This window comes from Pygocentrus nattereri, chromosome 12 (genome assembly GCF_015220715.1).
Source record: "Pygocentrus nattereri isolate fPygNat1 chromosome 12, fPygNat1.pri, whole genome shotgun sequence".
Taxonomy (NCBI): Eukaryota; Metazoa; Chordata; class Actinopteri; order Characiformes; family Serrasalmidae; genus Pygocentrus; species Pygocentrus nattereri.
The window spans coordinates 3,629,162-3,636,869 of record NC_051222.1 but is presented as its reverse complement, the minus strand read 5'-3'; the positions used below and the strand labels follow the sequence as shown (position 1 = coordinate 3,636,869).

Genomic DNA, 7,708 nt, shown 5'->3' with positions numbered 1-7,708 from the left:
TTATGGAGCCGCTCGGGACCCGGAGACCTTTTTCAGCTCCACACACACAAAAACGAGGATTTTTCAGCAGCGCCGGGTCAAGTGGAGCTCCAGCCGGGATTACCGGACTTCAGGGGGCAGAATTCGCTTTAAAAGGTGGGCAGTGATGAAATGAAACCCCCCTGACAGGAATTAGACCCTCTCTCTGCTTCTCTGGGGGTCCTGTCTCTAACGCTCGGGAAGGTTAGCGGAAGGAGCTAATCTAGCTAAGCTCTGTCTGTTGGAGCCTCGTTCCTGCGGCAGATTAGCGCCACTCAGACCCCCGTGAAGCCCCCCCATGTGGTCAGAGACGGAATAAAGCTGCTAATATTCGTTTGTGCTGGTTTAATTATCAACTAATAGGCTAAAAATGTTTTTAATAAGTGACGTCACTCAGCCCCCCATCAGTGTCAACAGATTACATCCACAAACCCCCCAGAGGGGATAATGTGAGCCCACCCTGGTCACTGTTAAAACCCGCTGTGTTCCTGGTGCTTCCAGTAAATTTCCGCTGATATTTGATGAGCGTTTTAACAAGTCACACATTAACATGTGCGCACAAGATACACTGAAAGACCAACATGAATGTTTTTCTTCCTTAAACTAAGCGTGACGTCACAAAACCTCACTAACAGGAATTGGGCCTTTCTCAGGTCTTCACCATCACCCAGTGCTGATCCTGGTGATGATGTCATCACTAGTGACTAAACCTGTTTATCAGCAACTGAAGAATTAAAAGAGCTCAAATGTTTCTTTTAACGGCTCAAACAGCTCAAACCAATATTAGCGTTTTATTCCATGTCTGACCACATGGGGGGGGCTTCACGGAGGGTCCACTCAGAGCAGCGCGCTGTAAACCCTGACTGTTTGTCGTTGCTCAGGTTATTATTGGTGAACGAGTGAGGAGCAGTGGAGGAGAAAGAGCAGGGAAACTGAGGACGGCCTCTGGATCAAAGAGCTGATCTGTCTGAGTTTAGAGGAACATCAGCTCAGAGGGAAAAAGCTCTCCCACCATAAAAGTCCAGACCGAGAGCCGAAGCACCACAGGAGGCTCGGAGCTCTGAAAGGTACAGAGGTTTTATAATCCACTGTGTTTGGAGCTGAAATAGTCCAGAATAAAGAGCAGCTGCAGTGGGTTTGATGATGTCTAGACTAAACAGTTACAGCAGAAAAGTAGAAAGAGCTTCTGAGGCTTTCAGACGTTTATATTCCCAACATGATAAGAGCCAAATGAACTAATAGAAGCTCTAATAACTCCCAGTCTACTGACACTGTGTTCTGGTTTGGGACGCAGCCAAAATATTTGTAACCTTTTATGGTTCTGGGTCTCACTGTAACTCATTAAATAAGACTGAAATATCAACTGATTTTCTCAAGATCTTCACTTAGAAATGATGGTTAATGACTAAACAGGGCTCTAGATAAAAAGTAGCTTACGGAGCCAATTCACAGAAAAAAATCAGACCAGCTCTGTGATTTAAAGGGGAACTCCACCCATTTTTCATAGTTTCTGCATAATTAAATGGTTACCATGCCAACAACATCACAGAGCGGTTTGGTATGAAACGCTTGGTTCTAGAGAGACTTACAGAGTCAGAACTGTTCACAGTGATGATGATAGGAACCAGACGAAAGCCTATCAGTCACACTTTAAGATGAAAATGGATAAAGAAAATGCAGAAAAACAAAAAGTAATAAATACAGAACAATAGAAATAAATAGTTACCCATAAAAATAATAATAATCCATCAGTCGCCGCTGGCCAGTTAATTAATCTAATATAACTTATTTATTGATGAACTTTATTACTCAGATTAATCATTGTGGTCCAGCCTGGAGCCTGAACTAAAGACCCAGTTATTACTGTAATAGTTTAGATTTTCTGCTCTGAAACTCGTTTGTGTTCAGCTGCTGGTTTGAGCTGAACGTCTGTGTGATTCTGTAAAATTCCTCTTTAATTTCAGTGAGAGGTTCCTGTTGGACTGGGAACCGTCAGGTTTGGTCTTGTGGTGAGTTCGTCCTCTTAGCTCTGCACCTCAAACATGACCGTGACGTTCCTGTAACAGAAGCCACGATGTGAGCAGAAGAACGAGGAGCTTCAGGAAATCAGGAGAAGAAAACAGTCAAGTCATCATTTAGACCAAACTGGGACTTTGACCAGAGTAAAATGTACCACAGAACTGGGTTTTAGTCCCAGATTAAAACCCAGTTTTACTAAATCCACTGGTTTCAGTTTTTTTTTTTAATTTATTATTAATTTAAGAACCATACGACGTGGTGGGCGTGTATAAAATGCGTGTTTTTCATTGAAGTTGAAAATAAATAAACGTGTTTTTCACTCTAAGCAACTACAACATCCACCATGTTAGCTCCAAAATAAGAAAAGCTTCTGTCAGGCGTTAAACAGCGTGCGGTCAGTATTTACAGTCAATATAGCGTCTATATATATAATATATATGTAGTGTATTATATACACACAATAATCCACTAATTAATTAATAATCTAATATTTCTCCTAGTGGGAGTGTTGAGTAAAAGTAAAAAGACACTTTTTAACTGGTTTTAAGTGATTTTATTGGATGAAATTCTCACTTTATTGTCAGATTATTTTCCTTGTTGTGAGAAATCTGCTTGAAACCAGCAGAACGATCTGCCGGTACAGTGAGATCATTTTACTTAATTAAATTAGTAGATAATTTCTAGAAATGAGCTAGAATCTTATAATGAGCACCATCTCAAAATGGGAAGTGGTAGATATATTGACTGGATTTAAGATCATTTCACTGAGAGGACCTTCTGTAGCAGTGCTCCTCTACACCACTGATACATCCTGAGTAACACTGAGTTCAATCAGGTTCGTTTAGTTTTACACTGTTTCACATTAGAGCAGCCAAACCTCCTGACCTCCCAGAGTGAAGTCCAGAGAACTGAAATCTGCAGCTTCTCTCCTTCTTTAACCACCACAGCTTCAAGTTACTTTCAGTTTCCTTTCAGTGTTTCTTCAGACACGACCCAGTGTCGCCATCTAGTGGTAACACAATGATAAACATTCACACTTTTGCACCTTTGCATTTTTGCACTTTTGCAGAGCTGCTGTTTTAAGGTTGGTGAATCTTTTAAATGTAACCGCGTGTTGATTGTATTGGTGTTTGAACTGATACAGTTATAATTTATTTTTACTCTGTAAAGTTTAAAATGAAAGTAGTGAAGTAAAAGTATCTCATTAAAAATGAACTCAAGTAACAGTAAAAGTACTGTGATTTAATTCTACTCAGAGAAGTACAGTTACAGGGAAAACTGTACTCAATTACAGCAACAAGAGTAAATGTAATTCATTACTTACACCTCTGGAATTTTCCATCCATACCTAAACAGAAACGTATATAAAGTTTAGTACATGAATAAATCCAGTATCATAGACGCTTGTGTGACAAATGCAGTGTAGCTGATGTTGATCCATGAAAACTCTGCTGGCCCAGTCTTGTTAAGATCTGATATCAGAGACACTCTAATGTGACTGAATGTGCTCCAACTGGTTTTCTCTTTCTGAGGAAAAGGAAGTTCCAGCTAGTTTATGATTCAGTCTGAACTCCAGTAGAGGAGCTGAGTGTGTGATATAATAAGCTGGTGGACTGTGAGAAGCTACAGATGGTATTATCATATATGAGCTGGTGAGTGTCTCTGCTGTAGGACTGGAGATCCTGATAAAGACGGAGCTGAACTTTTCTAACTGAAGACTCTGAAAGACTCTGAACTCTGACCTCAGAAGCAGGTGACTCTGCTCTCGGCTTTAGTGGGTATTTTTACTGATTTACTGCTTGTTTTTGACTTTCGGTGTGAAACAGACTCTCAGACTGAACTGAGGTTAGAGAGATGAAGTTTTCAGTTCAGTGAGTTGTGGTTATTTGCTGAAATGTCTACATAGGAAAATGAACAATTCTGCTGTTTCCAGTTCTGATTATTACTTTCTGTTGGGTTGTTTATGTAATGATTCACGGTGTGTTTCTTTGCACTGTGTATATTTTTCTTTAGCCTCAGATCTGTGTTCTGTATATATTTATCATTTTATGACTGTCTTTGTACAATACAGTTAAAGCCTCGCAGCACTGACTGGTGTTGGAGGCAGCAACAAAATCTTCTTTAAATTCTGATAATCAGTGTTTACTGAAATTGTTTACAGAGGAAGAACAAAATCTACTTAACTCTGAATGGAAGTTAACAGAATAGCATTTCCAAGTAATTCTGTAGCTTTTCTGTTCACCAATTCATTATGAAATGTAACACATTCTGAGGTGCAGCTGGAAATTTCAAATTCTGTAAAAACGTTAAAAAACACCAAAAATGTACAAGAGGTACAAGGTTTTGTTCTGAAAGGGATGATATGCAGGTGCAACTTAAAGCATGGGCTGAAGCCCAGGGCCCTGAGTAATTCAGAGCCTCTAATTTTTCTTTGGTGAGGTCCCTTCCACTACCTGAGCCTGCCCAGACTGATCTTAGTTCTTGGGAAATTTGATTCATTTTCTGTGTGAGCTGTCTGTATTAAGCCCAATCAAATCATACACTCTCTACCAAGCTCCGCCTTCTTTTCTAAGCCCTGCATTCAGTGCACAGCAACTTTTGCTATCCACCATTGTCTCAAACCTTCAGTTTGTTTAGCATGTCAGTGTTTGAATTTGAAGCTCCAGTCTGGTAAACTGGGAATGTTAAACTGGGGATCCTTACGATTTGTTCTTGTCCAAACCTGAAAACCTCGTTTTCTGTGAATTTTGTAATTATAGTGCTATATTACTACAAAGGCTAGCATAGGCTTTGTAAAAATGTGAAAGCAAACATCTGATGTCATGTCAGTGCATTAAGGTAAGACATGAATGGGTCATTAATATTTTTTATTCCTGCTGTGGCAGTACGCTTTAGCCTAAAATGATGAAGTTTAGGTTTTAAAGTTTTTGTTTTATCTGATTTTATCTTTTTAATGTCATCTTCATTGGGCAGACATGGCTGTGGTAAGCGGATACATGCTTTATAGTGAAGTGTGCTGCAGTGCTGGTTGTTTATGTGAATCCTGTATTCCGGTTAATTGCTGTTGTTTTGTATTAACATAGAGCAGAAGTGCTGGATTAGGTAGGGTGACGACTGTATGGCTGGAATAGGCTAGGAATGCGACATAAACAAATTTGGAAACTGCATGTACTAAGTTGGCCTACCCACTTTTTCACAGGCCTACCAATTTATGTCTGCCTAAGGCACTGGATCAAACAATAGGCTACAGCATGTCATAGAACTCAGTTGTTTTGTTCTAAAAGACAGATTTAACGCTTCACATCTTACTGTACGCTCTATGGTTTTAACAACAAAAGTGTTTTAAACATCAATTTAGAATAATTTAGTTAATCATGGTATCAGCTAGCAAACTCTTCTCAAATTAGCTGTTTTTGAGCCAAAAGTGCGTGATGTGGACCTGGCTTCCTGTTTAGTTTCTTATTCACCGTTTTCAGCCCACCTTAAAAATTGTATAGTTTTTTTTATAAATATATGCCTATTTTGAATTTGATGCCAGCAAACACATTCCAAAAAAGTTTGGACAGGGCAACAAAAGGCTGGTAAAGTTGTGTAATGCTTTGATTAATTGACAACTGTGGCACTAGATTAAAAACGGGTATATGATTCTCTGGAAATAACTGCATCGGCTCAGAAACACTTCTGACAACCAATGTTTATGAACACAATTCATTGCTGCATCCATAAATACAGTTTAAAACTCCAAAACACAAGCAAAGAAACCAAATATAAACAGGGTCCAGAAATGCTGCCACCTTCTATGGACCCAAACTCATTTAAAATAAAATGAGGTGAAATGGAAAAGTGTCCTGTGGTCCAACGAATCATTTGAAATTCTTTGGAAATCATGGACACTGTGTCCTCTGGGCTGAAGACCACTCGGCTGAGTATAGTCATCACATTAATCCTGACTGCCTTTTCAAACTACTGACCAGAAAACATTGTTGACCACATTAAAGCCCCACTCTGAGATCAGTGCAGCAGTCAGGCTGGCTTTCAGTAGTGCTACAGCAGATTTTTAGAGCTTTCAGTTAATAATGTAAACAATTTGCACCGTGTGAAACTGAAAATAATGTAGTTACAATAATCACTGCTTTCATAGTTTTTATAAGAAGTTTTAAGTGTGGCTTTTGCAGAATCTCTAGTTGTAACTTACTCTTAATAAGCTGTCTCCCTCTCAGTCTCTCTGTCTCTCTCTCTCTCTCTCTCTCGCTCTCTCTCTCTCTCTGTCTCTCTCTCCCTCTCTGTCTCTCTCTCTCTTTCTCAGTATTCCTGTGTTCAGCCACTCCTGTGTGTGGAATGTGGTTTGGTGTTGTGTGGAACCTGAAAGTGGTTCATGTTTTTCTAATGAAAAACTGATTCAGACACTCATTGAGTTGTGAACCTGAACTGAAACCGTTTCTCTGTAAACAGAAACAGTAACTCCCTGAAGTTCTCCTGCAGTAACTCTGTCTCTGAGCTTCATGCTGTGTTTCTCTTCATGTATGAGTGGAACATTAGAACCTGTTTAATCTGACTGAACATGGATGATGTGGTCACTAAATCAGACCATTAGAACAGCAGCACTGCTGTCTGTCTGGATTTCTGGGTCACATTCAGACCGTCTGTTCAGTGTTTACTGACTTCACACACATAAAGCCAAAGCACTGAGTGTTTCTACATCAGAATAAAGTTCTGTGTTCAAGTTGATTTGATTTGACCTCAGATACACTTTTAATATAGTGAGAGTGAAATGTGCTCCAACTGGTTTTCTCTCTCTAAAGAAAAGGGAGGTGTCAGATTATCATTCAGTCTGGACTGGGATTGAGTGTGTGCGCAGGAGTGTGTTCAGGTGTGTGTACAGGAGTGTGTTTAGGTGTGTGTACAGGAGTGTGTGTGCAGGAATATGTACAGGTGTGTGTTCAGGAGTGTGTTATAATAAGCTGGTGGACTGTGAGAAACTACAGATGGTATTATCATATATGAGCTGGTGAGTGTCTCTGCTGTAGGACTGGAGATCCTGATAAAGACGGAGCTGAACTTTTCTAACTGAAGACTCTGAAAGACTCTGAACTCTGACCTCAGAAGCAGGTCACTCTGTTCTCAGCTTTAGTTCTGCTTGTGAATATGGTTTCAGTGTGGAGTACTGAAGGTAAAGTGGAGACACGTGGTCCTCACACCTGGTTTATTTAAGTCCTCGTCAGAGTTTGAGTTTCTGTGATATTGTTCTGTTTTCATTTGGTTAGTTTCACTTTACAAAAGATAAAGTCCACCAGTTTATACACAGGCAGTGTTTCCCCGAGATTATTTCAGGCTGGGTGGTTGACCCTTCACTGCTCCCACTGTAGTCGTGTGTATGTGGGGTCAGCAAACATGTGGAGGCCAGTGTAGCATCATCATGAGGAGTTATACTTTAATAATGCTCTTTATACGTTTCTACATTTATTACACAAGAACTGTGATTGTAGGAGTTTATTTATATTCAGTTTATTCATATATGAAGAGTTCATGTATGATTGCTGAATGCTTTAGAGTTCATAATGAGTTAAATAGTAATGTCCATACTTTTTTCTGTAGAAATGTGTAAGTCTAGTGTTAATAGTTGCTGAGAGACTAAATACTTTTAACGTTGTTCAGCCTTTTTTGTAACACT

At 39.6% G+C, this 7,708-nt stretch overlaps 1 protein-coding gene across 6 annotated transcripts in view; it reads left to right on the top strand.

Moving 5' to 3' along the window:
- The first annotated feature begins 3,325 nt into the window (after window positions 1–3,325).
- Window positions 3,326–7,708, top strand: part of LOC108415999 (ribonuclease inhibitor-like) — a 49,201-nt gene continuing 44,818 nt past the window's right edge. For 2 of the 6 annotated variants that reach the window (XM_037543595.1, XM_037543592.1), the window contains exon 1: window positions 3,326–3,689. The gene's annotated coding sequence lies outside the window, so the exon portion shown is untranslated. Of the gene's footprint in view, window positions 3,816–7,036; window positions 7,147–7,708 lie in introns of those variants that run through there. The other 4 variants (XM_037543594.1, XM_037543590.1, XM_037543591.1 and 1 more) reach the window with 3 other exon arrangements.